This window comes from Eschrichtius robustus, chromosome 21 (genome assembly GCF_028021215.1).
Source record: "Eschrichtius robustus isolate mEscRob2 chromosome 21, mEscRob2.pri, whole genome shotgun sequence".
Taxonomy (NCBI): domain Eukaryota; kingdom Metazoa; phylum Chordata; class Mammalia; order Artiodactyla; family Eschrichtiidae; genus Eschrichtius; species Eschrichtius robustus.
This window is the reverse complement of record NC_090844.1, coordinates 35590717-35606851: the sequence shown is the minus strand read 5'-3', so window position 1 is coordinate 35606851 and position 16135 is coordinate 35590717. Positions and strand designations below refer to the sequence as shown.

Sequence of the window (16135 nt, the reverse complement as noted above, 5' to 3'; positions counted from 1 at the left end):
CATCTTATACATCCTATTTCTACTGTCAGTAATAAAGATTCTTACAGTAACGTGTGTTATTGAAACATATTCTTTTATTAATGGAGATCTCACCATAACATGTATTTATAGCAGTGACAGGGCCCAGAGCGAGGCCTGGAAGTCAGACAGGACTTTGCCGATATTGACTTAAATGATAAATGATCAATTTTTAAAAAAAAAGATGCTAATAATGCTTGGAAAGAGATAATAATAATTTAAAATAATCTATCCATCAGAGTGAAAAAATTAAAGCTGGGGTGAAAGCTACATACCCCTTTTCTGTACACCTTAGAGACTTGAGGTGTCCAAGGGAAATGTTTACAAACCAGTATTCCTGGTTTCCAAGAAGACAGGCCTGGGTGAGCTAGAGCTGTATAAGGGTGAATTAGCACATCTACTGTCGAAATAAAAGGCACCGTCTTGAGCTGATCTGTGTTTAGATCTCAGGATTTTATGTCAGGCAGATGCAGACCAGATGTGGATTAGTCTACGGTGCCGCCGTGCTGTTTGTTTGTTTTTTTCCCCCTGTGGTTCCCTCTGTAACACTCTTCTTTTCTCGTGGGGATGCGGGGTGCACAGAAGCAGAATGGCAGCATTGCCCTGCGAGGCGCTTGGTGTGCTAGATGCTTCTGTGTGAGGTCTCAGCGATCCTCTTGACGGCACATGCCCGCGGAACTGCTCCCGCTGCCTGTCGCTTGGAGAAGAGCGCTTGGTAGGGGCACAAAGATGGGAGTATGTCTTCTTGTCCTGCTCCTGGAATGACTCGGGAGAAACAGCGCAAAGAACGGAGAGTGTAGGATTGAAAATAATACCAACCAACTCATTGATTTTGATGCGTATATTTAAAGATGTTAATGCAAAACATCTAGACGAAGTTAATAGCATCCTTTATTCAGTCAACACATTTTAAGTGAGCCCCACTATGGCTGAGTCACAGGGCTTACGGAATGAGGTCTTCAACGGGGGTGGCTTTTGGTCTAGAAAAACAAAGCTTGCCTTTTTAGGTCACACATTATTTATTTTCGTCAGTTTAAATGAAAACCTATTTGGAAATACATTGCATATTTGTGAGATTTCTGAAGTAGGCGCTCTGGACTATAATTAGACCCGATCTCAGTGACACCTCGCCCAGCAGCTCCAGCCCACGAGTCCTCACGCTTGAGCACGACAGACCTCGCCCACCGCATGAGTCCCTCTGACTCCACAGCACAGTTGCTGTGATCTAAGAAACCAGATAACCCTGATTATTAGAGCTCTTTAAAGAAAGAGTCAACACACTTGAGTGACTGCCTGGCTGCGTCCCTTAGAAGGTAAAGCAGTAACTGAGCTTTAATGAATGAGCTTCATAAATGCTCCCTGGGTTCCTGGACGGCTCTGGGTCACGGTTCTCAAGGATCCAGGTGAGGTTGAGAAGTCTGACGTTGAACTGCGTGAAATATTTCTGTGCTTAAAGTTTAATATCTATGTAGTGTATATCTGAAACAGGTTATTAAACAAATTACATATTACACTACACATATTTTGTATTTTATAAGTGTAAAAGTTTGGCACCTTACGTATTTTTTGTTTGTTTGTTTTACAGTATATTTTTATATGGACTAGTTCCCCCCCCCCCCCACCCAGAGGATAAAATCATTCTGGCATCATGATCTTACTTATTTCCAGAACTTTGTGTATATTTCTGTACTGTTACCACATTACCAGGACCATGTGAAGGTGGCAGCACCTTTATAATGTGCTTGGAAATTCAAATAACATATTCTGATTCCTAAATCACTATGTTTATGAAAAACGTTTACGTAAGAGCACAACGGCCAAAAGCTAAAACCCATGTAGAAAACTAAGAAAGTCTAAGGGAACCCATCCTTCTACTGGTTTCACTGTCCCAATTCTGTTTGGCATCGTCCGTCACAGAGTGGGAGCTGCAGAGGTGAGCTGGTTGGTCTTTCCCCGTTCTGTTTCTGTTAATGGTGGACACTAAGGATGACTGACACTGCCTCGTAATAGTGCCTCCACCCCCAAAAGTGGCCCTCCCCAAAGATAATCCATGTAATCAAAATAGTATCTACTAAATAATAATTGAAAGACTATCTACTTTCTTTCTGGGTAGCACACCCACAAAAGGTATGTTTTCTCACATTATGCTATTAGTTTTGTAGTTTTATCATTTTTCAACTCTCTTATTTTCTCATTATTGTACCAATTATTGTGAAGATGTACCTGGAGGCACCAAGCCCTCAGCTAGCACTGGCTTCATGACTCGATACATATTGATGTGAACCGCGTGAAACGTATTGATACCTACACTGCAGTGCTGATCTATTCGTATCCTAACTGAGAAAGGTTGGAAAATTTCTTCACGTACCTTGACAGGTGTGTTACGAGTCCTGGAGCTAATGCGATTAATCCTGACGTGATCTCCCTTTTCCTTCTAGATGATGGGAAAAGAGACAATCGCAGCCACAGGGGTGGGTGCCTCCCCCGCCTCCCCCAAGCCAGTGCACGTGACCTCTAGGTCACCCGGTGTGCCGGCACAGCAACCCCTACTCAAGCCCTTGGCCCATCCTCCAAACCAGATTCGTCGCTTAAACCCTATTATACAGAGATTCTGGAGACATCACTGAACAGACAGATGGGAGATACCTCGGCAGAGGCAAGAAAATCAATGCTTTAGCAACCCACCTATTACTGCATGGGGGTGGGGAATGTCTTGGGGACAGTTGGAAGGCTCTGAAGAGGTTACTTGGTTACCCAGAGTGCCTGGTTGTGCTGGCTCTGATCTTTACACGACTTATCACTAACCCAGCCTCTATGTGGGCCCTGCACCTGCACAGTGGAGACTGTCCTACGATCATGTATGGAGGAGGCTTGACCAATCACTCGTACCTACATGTGTGTGGATGCCGCGTTAGCCATTTAGGTACCACCTCCATTACTTTGCAACATTCTGGGGGCAGTACATTGACCCTGTATTTTTCATCCATTTGGTAAACACCTGCTTCTCCCCTCTTTCTCAAATCACAGTTGAGTTGCTGTGGGGACCTCCTCACAAGGTAACTCACTCAGGGGAGTCGGGGTGCGGACAGAGCCACTGAGGTCCCGGGGCATCCTTGGAAGAAGGATGGCCTGGGGTGGTCTGGGGAGTTGCCGTAGGAAGCAGGCTTGCTGCTGGGATGCTGGCTTCTGGAGTGCTTCTTGCGAGTCAGTAGGTGCTTGCCTCCAGGACTTACCAGCCTGTGCCCACATACAGTCTGTGCCCCCAAATCTCTGGGACGGGGACCCTGGGCATTCTGCTGGCCGGGCAGTAGAAGGAGCACCAGGCGCCGGAGGGCCGGTCTCAGCTCTGGTCCTGCCTTGCCTCAGCCGTGGGCGCCTCTGCAAGCTGCGTGGAGAGATGGTCTCCTCCAGGCGGACCCTGTTGCCTCCCGAGTCTCCTTCATTATATCGAGAATTGGGGTTCAAAATAACCTCCCCCTCCCGCAGAGGAGCGCTGGAGCACTTGCAAGTCAAGGGCACTTGTGGCCCTGAGGGCGTGTGTGTGTGTGTGTGTGTGTGTGTGTGTGTGAGCGGGAGGCGCTTTATTACTCCACACCCCGCCTGCCCGCTTTCCATCCTTCTCCCCCCGCTCCGACCTCCCTCCTCGGCCTCCCAGTGGCCGTCAGGGCTCCCTGCAGACATCACTTCCCCAGGGCGGTGGGGTCGCGGAGCTCACGGGCTTTCTGACTTTCACTGTGAGTAACAGCTCTCTAGCGAAGGGTTATAACCCACTCGGGCCGCAAAGACCTCAGCTGCGGGATTAATTCTCCGAAGTGCCATGTGCAAAGTTTGGGTAAGACAGTCGGCCCAGGGAGGGGAGCGCAGCCGAGAGCAGGCAAGGGGACAGGGCGGCTGGGGGGAGGGGGTCGGGCGGGGGTCTCAGTCCAGAAAGAGGAAGGGCCACACTTGCCGAGTGGACACCGACGCCCCCTGCTGGGGCCCCACCGCCACCGCGTCCTCGCCCCTCCCTCAACTTCGCCGGGTCTCAGGCGCGCGCGGAGCCGCCACCTGCGGGGTGGTCTCGGGCGCGCCCGCCGCAGGGGGAGCGGCTCAGGCCAGGGCGCCCGCTCGGGCCCGAGGGACCCCCGGCCCGCGCCCCGCGGCTCGCGGCCCCCACCCGGCGCGGGGCTCGGCCGCGGTCCTGCGCTCCCCGCCCCCGTGTCCCCGGAGGCTCCGCGGCCGCCCGAGCTGGAGGTGGAGCCGAGCCCGCGGCGCCGCGCAGGAGGAGCCGGCGGCGGCGGGAGCGGCGGGAGCCGGCCGGCAGCGCCTCGCGGTGAGTCGGGCCCGGGCCGGCCGGGCGTGGGCGCCGCCGGGGCGTCGGGGCGGCATCCTCGCGCCCCGCGGCTCCACCACGGGCGGCTCGCGCGGCCGTGGGGGATGGTGCCGCGGGGAGGGGGTCGCGCCGCAGGGGGGGAGGGGGAGGAGAAGGGAGGGGGTGGCGCGGCGCCCGCAGGTGGGCGCGCGGGGTCGCGGGGGAGGCTTCCCGGGAGGGCCCCGGGCGCTGCTGGCCGGGGTCGCTGTGGCTTCACCAGACTCTGGTGGCCTTCAGCTGTTTGATGACTTTCTCGAACACCGACTAAAAAGTAGCCTTTGCACGTGCCCGCGTGACTGCTTTAGCTGCGGCTGCACAGAGTCGTCTTTGCTGGGATGGAGAGGGCGCGGGGGGCGCGCCCAGGTGGAGGTGGGCAGCGTGCCCTCGGCCTGGGACCCGGGCCGGGGCGAACGTGCCCGAGGGTCGCCGCGATCCGGGATGCCGGGAGGAAGTGCTGTGCGCGGTCAGCGGAGGGGCCCCTCGAGGGCACGGTCTGGGGGTGGGGGTGAAGGGCGGCCGCGGAGGAGAGCTGTACGGAGACGCCGCGAAGTTGGTGTTTCCGCTGCGCTTCCTGCACCTGCACGCCGGTCGGTGACTTTGAATTTTTCTTTTCACCGATGAGCCAAGGGATGGGAGAGGAGAAGGTCTAACAGCGCCGTGCACGCCGAAACAGCGAGCCTTGGGAAGCCCTCGTACATAATAGAGTGGCTATTTCGCCGCCAACTCCGCTTTTATTCTGATTTCAAAGTCTTGGAGTGGTTTTTACTTAAATGTCGTTAGAGAGGTCTAGATAATAAAGATAATTAACTGTTCTTTCACGTCTTTTTACTAGAAATGGAAATTCAATTCTACCGGGCTTGTTGGATTTTGTTAACATTTTCATACAAGAAACTCGTAATTGTAGCGTTACTTGCAACAGTGAACATTAACAAGCCCTGCGCGGTGCTGTCATGTTGCTAATTGGAAGCAGAAACGCCAAACTTAGATATAGAAGCATAAAGCAAAAGACATAAAGCCTGAGTCGTAAAAAGTGACTCGGACACGTGTAATAGTGCATAATAGGACATGGGACGGCGTGTTGCGCTCCCGGAGAGGGTCAATTCCTGGAAAGCGAGAGATGGGCCATAACGGTTTAAATATGTGATGGTTCTTTCCATCCTATGTGTACTCTAAAGTATACAGCATTGAAATGCTTTAATTCTGTTCACCTTTGCGCTCCAGATTGCAAACTGTCATAATGGGGTTCAAAGCAAAATCTCAAGCTTTTGGATTCACCAGATTACACGAAAGTGAAGGGAACTTTTGCCTTGCCGTCCCAGACTCCTGGGCTCCAGGCAGCCTCCCATTTATTAACTGTATGACCTTGGGCAAGTCACGCTTTCACAGCCTTGGTTTCGACTTTGTAAAATGCCAGTAATATCCCTCACCTTATGAAGATGTTGGGAAAAAGGAAGTAACATTAGGAGCTTATCCCAGCGCCCAGAGCACACTAAGTGCTCTGGAAAAGTTGTCTCTTGTCTTCCTTGACTTTTAGGAACCCCCAGATCTGCCATGTTACAGCGTTGTTGCTGTTTTTAACTTAAAATTCCTCGTGTGCAGGCTTCCTTCCCATCCATCCCTTCAAGCACCCTTGATTGAAGAACCTCAGATGCTGCCCTGTCTGGGTGTTTGGAAGTGAGGGGCTGAGACCCTGGAGGTGGAGGTGGGCAATACTTCAGGTTTTTCCTGTTGGTGAGAATCCATCACGAGGTCACACGATGACGCATTGTACTTCCCGGTCTTCACGTTGCTCTAGCTCTGTCCCCAGTGTAATGTTGTCACACTGGAAAGAAAGCACAGGAAGCTCTGCACAGCGCTTGCTCTCGCTTTTACCCTGTCTCTCCAGGCCAGCTCAGGCCGGGCAGGGCGCGCGGCTTCATCAGTATTCGTGGATCTGAAAGACAGGGTGTAATGAAGTTATTCTTCAGGTCACGTGTGTTTTATTCCTAGTGAAAGGACCTTGGGATTCTAAATGATGGCCCTACTGTATATTAGGGCTAATAGAGGTTATTAAAGAAGGTAGCTCAGGTAGCTCAGGTAGACTTGATTACCTATCGATTTTGCCCTGGTGGTGAAGCAGTCTTATAAAAGCTTACGCGGCCAAGTCGGAGCAGCGGCTCCGCCACTAGGGGCCTCTTCTGCATAGCGTATCACCCAGGCTGTCATGCTTTGCCATTATTATGTCCTGTAAGGTAGCGAAGGAACTTAACTTCCTGGGTTCGCCACACGGAATACTTTATTAGAAAAGGGCAACCTTGTGTGAAAAGCATTACCAAAGGCCTAAAAATATGTGCAAGTGATCAGCTCGGTGCTTTGTGACCACCTAGAGGGGTGGGATAGGGAGGGTGGGAGGGAGGGAGATGCAAGAGGGAAGAGATATGGGAACATATGTATATGTATAACTGATTCACTTTGTTTTAAAGCAGAAACTAACACACCACTGTAAAGAAATTATACTCCAATAAAGATGTTAAAAATAAAATATGTGCAAGTGGTCTTAAATGACAGATTCGGTACCATCTGAGAATAACTTTAAAGGTTTAAAGGAGATGTAATAATCGGGCTTTTTGCTTTGCATAGCCTCATATTCCAATATATGACTTTAAAAAAACCGTCTAAAAATTCAAATATATGATTTTGCTCTAGTATTTTTCAGGGGTTTTGGGGAGTACGTTTTTGGTAGAGCTTATTTTTATCTTTTAATGTGTTTAAAATTGCTTTATTTCCTAAATTGGTACTTGGAGCGCTAATAACTTGTTTCTCAAGGAGTTTATCTGGCCAGTAGGAGCTGCTGGTGTCTTGTCTTTTATAAAAAAGGGGCCACGTGAAATTCCACGCATAAAAATATGTATCTCATTACATTCCAAGATGTATCATTGAAAGGCATTTTTCTTCTGGGAGTTTTTGAAAAGCCCTCTTATTTCTAAATTAGAGCTTGAATGAAGTTAGTCAGGCTTGAGACTATTGAACAACTTGAAGGTGTGTTGGTGTTTTTATTTGTCAGATGGAATTTGCTATTTGGTAGAAAAAAATACCGACAAGGTATGTAAGCAAACACGATGACTGAAAATATTGCCATATGGTTTGTGAGTGAATAAGAGAATATTGTATTTTCAGGTTTTCAGTGAAATGTAATTACAGTGACAAACTAAATACCAGTAATCGGTAAAGTAAAACTAACTACCGTTACAGAAGAGTTCAGCGCATTGCAGGCCCCAAATCTTACCGAGGGATTTCTTCTGAATTCAGTACGTTATCAGACTTCTGATTCCGATTTTCACGTGGCAGGACTTTTTTTTTCAGCGTGTTTTTTATTGAAGTATTGTTGATTTACAATGTTGTGTTAATTTCTGCTGTACAGCAAAGTGATTCAGTATATGTATACATATGTATTCTTTCCCATTATGGTTTATCATAGGATATTGAATATAGTTCTCTGCTATACAGTAGGACCTTGCTGTTTATCCATTCTCTATATAAAAGCTTACATCTACTAACCGCAGCCTCCCACTCCATCCCTCCCCCAGCCCCCTCCCCCTTGGCAACCACCAGTCTGTTGTCTATGTCCGTGATTCTGTTTCTGTTTCATAGATAGGTTCATTTGTGTCATATTTTAGATTCCACATATAAGTGATATCCTAGGGTATTTATCTTTCTCTTTCTGACTTACTTCACTTAGTATGATCATCTCTAGGTCCATCCATGTTGCTGCAAATGGCATTATTTCATTCTTTTTTATGGCTGAGTAGTATTCCATTGTATATATGCACCACATCTTCTTTATCCATTCATCTGTCAATGGACAGATAGGTTGCTTCCACGTCTTGGCTATTGTGAATAGTGCTGCTATGAACATAGGGATGCATGTATCTTTTTGAATTATAGTTTTGTCTGGATATACATCACGTGGTGGGACTTTAAAACAAGGCAGTCTGATCTTTGCTGCCTTTGTTTCAAGGTCTAGATCGTCACTAAGAACTGGGGAAGAGGAGAACTTCTGTGTGAAGGTCGTAGATAATTCTTCTTATCACTTCCCGATGAGTTAGCTAACTTTTGGGGGTTATGTTTAGGATTCTGAGCATGTCAAAGAGTTACACAGATCCTGTTTGCACAAGAACGCTTCCTTAAACTGGGGGAGCGCTGCCGCTGCCCTCAAACATCCCGCCGGTGGAGGCCCTGCATCTCCCTGCCTCCCCGACTTTCCCCAGAAGGAGGCGAGGCTCAGCCACAGTGATGGGTGTAGAGCTGCGTGCAAGGCGAGGCATGTGAGTTTGGACAGCAGCCTGGAGCTGACCAAGATGATGGATGCCCCAGGTGGGAGGAATTGCGTGTTTATACATGGGAGTCTTTTTTTAGGAACTTGCACTTGGGCCCTGGATGCACAGAAACAGCAGCACTAGAGTTTGCAGAGAGGTTTGGATCCTGTGACTTAGTGAAACAGTACTTTGATGCACAGATCATTTTAGTTGTTGCTTTTGGACAGTGCAAAACATACATTTGGTTATCCCGGGGTCACATCTGCTACTCTGTTTCCTTTTCACACAAAGGAATATTTGAGTTGATGGAGGAAGAGGGAAGCAGGAGGCAGGGAGGAGGTGGATGGAAGTTGTCTGTTTATGCTGGACCCCCCGGGCCCCGTATTTTCCCTTCCCAAGGGACGTGAGCACATGCCCTGCAACTTGATGATAGGAGCTGTTCACTGGTGTTTTGGGGCTATCCTCATCTACTCTGTTAACGAAACTACTAAGATGATGGTCTTCGACTTAGGTCCTGGGTACTCTCCAAAGTGACCTTCCACTTCTGTCTCCTGTCTTTAGAAACTTGCTCAGTTAATGTGGCGGCTAACCTCTGTGGACAGGGTTGCCAGCCCAGCAGGGGCCCCTTTGAGGTAGAGCATCCGCGCCAGGGTGCGCAGCGTGGGAAGCAGGGTGAGGGCCTCGGCCTGCTCGCCTCCCGTCGGGCACTCTCGTGGGACAGTTGTCCGCACCACTGTCTGTGAGGCTTACCCCTGTACAAGTGGCTAGAACAGTGCCGGGCACATGATCGATGAGAGATGTATCATTGCGGCTGCTGGCGGTGGTGGTTATTATTATTATTATCATTACTGATAGCGTTGCTTTCAGGGTAGACCATGCTGGTAGGCACAATAACCTGGAACAGAGGATTCAGGTGAACTTAGTGCTTATAATAATGTTTGCAAAAGCAAGTGATTCATTCTTTTCAGATTTCTTGCTGCATTTCCATTAGAGTTCTTCTCTTCATGTGTCAGAAACGGCTCACACAGAGCCCTTAACCGCGTGGCAACCGCTCTGCGAAATGTGGGCCGTGAGTTGTTCATTCAGTCAGCACAGCAAACTTAGGAAATAGGCGCTATTGTTCTCTGCATTTTTGCAGATGAGAAAACCAGGGTGTAGAGAGGCCAGTTACCTGCCCGAGGTCAGCTCGTGGGTGGCGGGCCTGAGCCTTGAGTCCGTGTCTGCCCGGCTCCAGAACCTCTGTGCTGTCTTTTCCAGCATCCGTACTCTTTGAATTGGTAGCCCGGAAAGCGTCTTCGAGTTCTGAGGGTTAACAAAATGTGAAAACATTGATTTCCCTTAGATTCTCGTATTTGTATCCTTTTCTAGACACGATGGAGCGGGATGACAAATGAACTGTTACCAGTGGGTCTGCTTCAGCACTTTTTATTTATAGAGTTTTATATGTGGCTTTTCCTAGTAGCTCGAAATACAGTACAGCGGGGTACAACTTATTTCTGTACAACGTTTAACGTCTTGTCAAGGCGCTTCTCAGGCATGTTATAAGAAGACTATATGAATAAAACCCAGCGTGTGGTTGCAGAATATTAAGGTGTGAAGGCTGGCCTCAGGCGTTCATGCATTCACTCAACAAATATTTCTTACTCACCTCTTCTCTGGAGTCACTCTGCCAGACACCACAGAGATGGCGAAGATGTGGAAGGCTGCAGTGCAGAGGAAGGCTCTGGGCCCTCGGGGTGGGCATTGCTGGGGTTTGAATCTCAGCTCTGTCGCTCACTGACTGGGGGTCCTGGCCCCATCAGTGGACATGTCTGAGGCTTAAGTTTCTCGTGTGCATAATGGGGAATAATAATACTTGGTAGGCTGTTGCACGAATTAAATGAGATGCATGGGGAAGCCATCAGGCCGCTGGAGGTGGCGGGTACTGACCCACAGCGGTGCCCTTCCTCTTCTCCCATCTTACCTGTCTCTTCTCCCACTTCCACCAGTTACAGGGGCTGGGAGAGATAAAGATACTTAAACTCCAAGATAGAATTCTTCCAAATGTTCCTTTCTGGTTCTCCCTTGCGGGGCTGGGACAGACCCGGCAGCGGGGTTGGGTGATACGTGAGCTGGTGCCAGTGTAGCGTCCTGTCACGCTGGCTTGTTACCCAGGAGGCCCAGAGGAGGATGGATTCCAGGAAGCAAGGGCAGCTTGGAGCCCAGGATAGGTGCCTATGGGTCCCAGGGGTGGGGGTGAGAGTCTTCCGGGAGAGTAGCCAGGAGCTCGGGTCCCATGGAAATTGGAACAGGCCAGAAAAGAAGTCGGAGGCGGGCTGAGTGGAAAGGGTTTGGGACGTGGGTGGAGAGCGAGGCAATAGCGCGAGCAGCTTGTCCTTGGGGACGCGAGGGGGTCAGGCGGCTCAGATCTGCGGCTGGCGGGCAGTGCTGAGGCGTGGGGAGAGGCCTGCAGCCCTCCTGCACTGCCTCCCCGACTGCTGCAGGGCCTGTTACGGACTTCCAGCTCCCTGGCCTCCCACTGCAGGGTTTTTCCAGAAGCACTGCAGCCTCTCCCAGCAAACAGCTAAGTCAAAATTACTAGCTGTTGCCAGTTTTCACTCTAGATCTTCAACGGGTAGCCGGTATCATGGGAAAATAAGCCTTTACTTATTCCAGTTGGAGATTCGGTTAAACACACCCAGATCTGTTCCTGGTGAGGCCGGGAGCCCGGTCCACAGGGCCCTGTTTAGGGTCCTGCTGGCCTTTCTGGAGCGTGGGCTGTGTTGTGAGATCAGGGGTGTTTCCAGGGAGATGTTCCTAGTGGTTTTATGATAATGGGCCACCTTGTTTGGTGTCCGGGGTAGGCGCCGTGTGTGGTAGGGGTGGAGCGCGGGCTTCACAAAATCATTCCGCTCTGGGACCGGCTACCTCAGCCAGGGAGCAGGAGGCCCTGACTCATTTATTCTGTGAGGGCTCATGGGCATAAACCAGCCCTTCCGTGAATAAGCAAACAGAACCTGCCCAGGTGCAAGAGAAGCTTGATCCAGCGTTTAAAAAAAATGCGAGAAATTTAAAAAACGTATTGAATCGGGGAACAGTTTGTTTAAAGTAAGCTACTGTAAGTTTCAGAAGCCCATTTTATAGAATTAATAGAGTGTATTAAAATGAAATGAACAAGCAGACTTTAAAAAAGCGACAGAAGGATAGCTTTGTGGGGAGGAGAGTAATCCTTGAAATGGATTCCAGGTTGGTTCCTTTGGTTCCTGGGGAGCTGAGTGGAATGAATGTTTGCTGATTGCTCTAATAAGTGAGACAGTCGGGTCAGCTCCGGGACGGGCCTGGACAGTGGAGCCAGTTCACCCAGGTCCACCCTTTCTTAACTGTGATCCTGGACAAGTTACTGAATTCTTTTTTTTTTTTTTGTAATTACGAACACTTTTTTAGTGACGACAGACGGTAAATTTATACAAGTTACAGGTTAGAATATAATGAATGCCAAATCCATCCAGATAACAGTTAGAAAAATATCACTCACAAAAGTAAATCTGACTCAAGTGGGTAAAGAACTCAAGCCCCCCACTTTGATAATTACACGCAGCTTTCAAGGTAGCGCATCTAAAATCTGCCCCTTGTCAGGGCGCTATTCAAGACTACAGCATATTCAGCGACTCTAGCGACCTGGAATTCTTTAGGTCTCAGTTTTCTCATCTGTAAAATGAGGATAATGGTGCCCATTGTATTGAGCAGTCTGCCGATTGATTTAGAGAAGGTATGTAAATGGCTTAGCACAAGGTGAATACTTGGTAGCATCAGCTGTTGTGATTACATAAGCACACAGGAAGGAAGGTGGAAGGGAAACACAGGCGCACAGGAAGGAAGGAGGAAGGGAGACACAGGCGCACAGGAAGGAAGGTGGAAGGGAAACACAGGCGCGCAGGAGGGAAGGTGGAAGGGAAACACAGGCGCGCAGGAGGGAAGGTGGAAGGGAAACACAGGCGCGCAGGAGGGAAGGTGGAAGGGAAACACAGGCGCGCAGGAGGGAAGGTGGAAGGGAAACACAGGCGCGCAGGAGGGAAGGTGGAAGGGAAACACAGGCGCGCAGGAGGGAAGGTGGAAGGGAAACACAGGCGCGCAGAGAGGAAGGTGGAAGGGAAACACAGGCGCGCAGGAGGGAAGGTGGAAGGGAAACACAGGCGCGCAGAGAGGAAGGTGGAAGGGAAACACAGGCGCGCAGGGAGGAAGGAGGAAGGGAAACACAGGCGCGCAGAGAGGAAGGTGGAAGGGAAACACAGGCGCGCAGGAGGGAAGGTGGAAGGGAAACACAGGCGCGCAGGAGGGAAGGTGGAAGGGAAACACAGGCGCGCAGAGAGGAAGGTGGAAGGGAAACACAGGCGCACAGGGAGGAAGGAGGAAGGGAAACACAGGCGCGCAGGAGGGAAGGTGGAAGGGAAACATAGGCGCGCAGGAGGGAAGGTGGAAGGGAAACATAGGCGCGCAGGAGGGAAGGTGGAAGGGAAACATAGGCGCGCAGGAGGGAAGGTGGAAGAGAAGGCGAGGATCGGAGCATCTGCATTCGCCCTGGGCCTGGACGCTTCTCATTCTACTCTTGCATAGTTTTTAATGTCTTAAGTCCTAGATGATTATAATCAGATACGTCTTGAACACCTGCTGTGTATATGTCCCTATGATAAGGTGCCTGGGTGTAGACTCTGGTCCCAGAAAACTGCCCTCGGTATCCTCACGTAGCTCATGGTCTTAGGCTGAGAGGGGCAGGACCGTGACGGGGTCTTGCCGTTCAAGAAGGAATTCTTAGTGTCCCTCGGCTATTTCAGTGAGCTGCCCAAAGGATACTTGCCATCCTTGGCTTATTTCCCATCTACTCTACTTACAGATGGATAGAAAATAAGTACTTCTTGGGCCTCGACATAAATAACTCAAAATACCCAGGGTACCTCTGGATGTCTTATTTGCGTAGAAATAAGATTTATTTAAGTACGTCTGTGGCTACATAATGGGAACCCAGCGGAGGAGACTTGCGTTTGGGGGATATTTCTTTGGATGTGGCTCTGACCTGCAAGCTCTTGTATCTAAAGCACGTTCTTTGGTGGGGAGGGTCCTTTTGTCTTTTCACTGAACTCATGGCCCATAGATTTCTGGGCCACAGTAACGAGAGAGCTGAGTGTAAACGGGGTCTTGTTTGTTTGTTTGTTTTGTGTCTCTCCTCCAGATGGAGGTGTACACACACGTGTTGCTGCAGAAGGAGACTAGGTCGGTGGAGAAAGGATTCCCGAGCTGACTCACTCTGTGGCCATGGGCAAGTTCTTAATCCCTAAAGTAGGAATTTAATCATTGAGACTCAGGGGCCATTAGAATGCAAAGCAATGAAGTTTATGGTCTGTGAACGGCTTCATCAGTCCAAACGGTGGCTGAAGCCAAAACCTGAGCATAAAGCTAGTGACTCTGCTGGATCAAGTGAGCTGTTTCTACATCTTGGGTCTTGGGTTGTCTCAAAAACAGTTTTTCTTTGTAGAGAGGATATTTTTCACTTAAGTCATTAAAAATCCTGAGAGCGTTTTTCCATGTATATCCTTGGGCATTCAGGAGAATTTATCCAGCGTCACTGGAATTACCTTTTTCTCTTCCTCCAAGAGTGGGTCTGGACCAGTGCCTGGGCCGTTATTAGTGTGGAGTGCAGAGGCCATGAGGACACGCCCTTTACGCAGAGCGGGTGTCTCACGTTCTGATGGAAACGAGGCCGGAAACAGGAGGAGATGCAGGAACTAGACCCGTCTGGTCGCCTGAAAGCACGGGGAGGTGCCTGTTTGGCTTGTGGGGACGACCCTTCCTGGGGTGAAGGCATGTGGGAGGCACCAGCTTTTTAAAACTCTCTTCCTTGGTCTCCATAAGTGACTGTTTCATTATCTTGGGGGCAAATGTCATGCCAGTGTGAAGTGGACAGGCATTACTGCAGCTCTTAGTCACTTAGGAATGAGAGTCAGAGGATGAATGGAGAAGCTTTGACTAAAGCTAGCCATGTTCATCTATTTTATCTATATGAACTAAAAATCTTTGAAATGGCAAAATTGTGCATCTGAAGGGGACCCTTGGATTCTGGAGGATTTGTAGACTTCATTTAATGGTCTTGTCAGTGACTTGTTGGAGTTAGAAGTCACGGGAGGACCACTGCTTAGCAAGAATACATCAACAGAAATAATGTTATTTCTGAGATCAGTTGGACCAACATAAGTATTTTGCAGAAATAGTAGCACCATTTGAGATCATTTGGACTATCTCTGTATTTTTAAGATGAACAGAAAGAGGCCCAGAGAAGTGAAGTGCCTTTTATCTAAGATGGCCCAGCTACTGAGGGGAATGACATTGTCAGGAATGGAGCCCAGGTCCCTTGTTTCCATCCCACTGCTCTTGATGGGCCATGCAGCATCCTTGGGTACCACCGCCAGCTGGCAGGTAGTTTTAGGTGCCCCGACAATGATGCCACCTACACAACTGCCTGCTCTCAGGTTTTTCAGAATATGGTTATGGAGCTCCTACAATGATGCCACCTACACAACTGCCTGCTCTCAGGTTTTTCAGAATCTGGTTATGGAGCTCCTACCATGTGCCCAGCACTGTTCTCGGTGCTAGAGATACACAGGTGAAAAGACAGGGGTTTCTGACCTCAAGGAGCTCTCAGTAGAGTGAAATACAAAGAAGGGACTATATTATTAAGCCATGGCTTAGTGACATGTGGAACATCTTCCTTGGAGATGTAAGCTCTCAGTGCCTACTTCAGGGTCAATGGGATTAGTTTTAATTTCCTGTTGATTTTACAGCATCAGAAATGGAAATCATGGCCATAAACTTCATGAGTCAAATTGACTCCAAATGATCCCAGTCTCATCTGGATTAAAATTTGAAACTCTTTTTTCTCTGCACTTCAAATTCATGATCTTTCTGGAAACACTTGCTAAGAATAGTTCTGGAGGAGTTTGTTTATGGACACAAGTCAAAAATTAAATTGTTTATGTCAAAGAGAAGTAAGGTGTCGATATGGGTATCACTGCAGCTAAGTCAGGAGTTGAATTATTGGCTTTTTAATTAAATTGAGGCCCATTTTTTTCCCTGGGAGTGCAGAAGTGGCAGAAGCTTAGGAAGAAATCTACTAGGTACTAGGCAGTATCCAAAGCACTTTATTTGTGGAATTGTTTTTAAACCCATATAAAAATACTGGAAGGACTGAGGTTCAGGTAGACGGAATGCCTTGGCAGGGGCAGATGGCGTGGCAGGGAGACCCAGCGTTTGCACAAAGTCTGTCTGCCGCTGAAGCTCCTGTGCCCAAGCGTGGTGCCTCCATGGGTACCAAGTGTGATGTGGCAGCGGCCTTGCAGTTGCTTTTGTGTCATTCTTGAACAGGACTGCAGACCCGGAGCATGGGGTCCACAGCTCACACCCTTGTTGGATGCGCTGCCAGCAGCAAGGTGCAGTGTGTAGA

General features: G+C 49.2%; 1 protein-coding gene across 3 annotated transcripts in view; it reads left to right on the top strand.

The window, feature by feature from the left end:
* The first annotated feature begins 3665 nt into the window (after positions 1-3665).
* The window catches only part of CSGALNACT1 (chondroitin sulfate N-acetylgalactosaminyltransferase 1), a 327171-nt gene continuing 314701 nt past the window's right edge, over positions 3666-16135 (top strand). Inside the window, exon 1 of one of the 3 annotated variants that reach the window (XM_068531929.1) lies at positions 3666-3752. The gene's annotated coding sequence lies outside the window, so the exon portion shown is untranslated. The other 2 variants (XM_068531930.1, XM_068531928.1) reach the window with 2 other exon arrangements.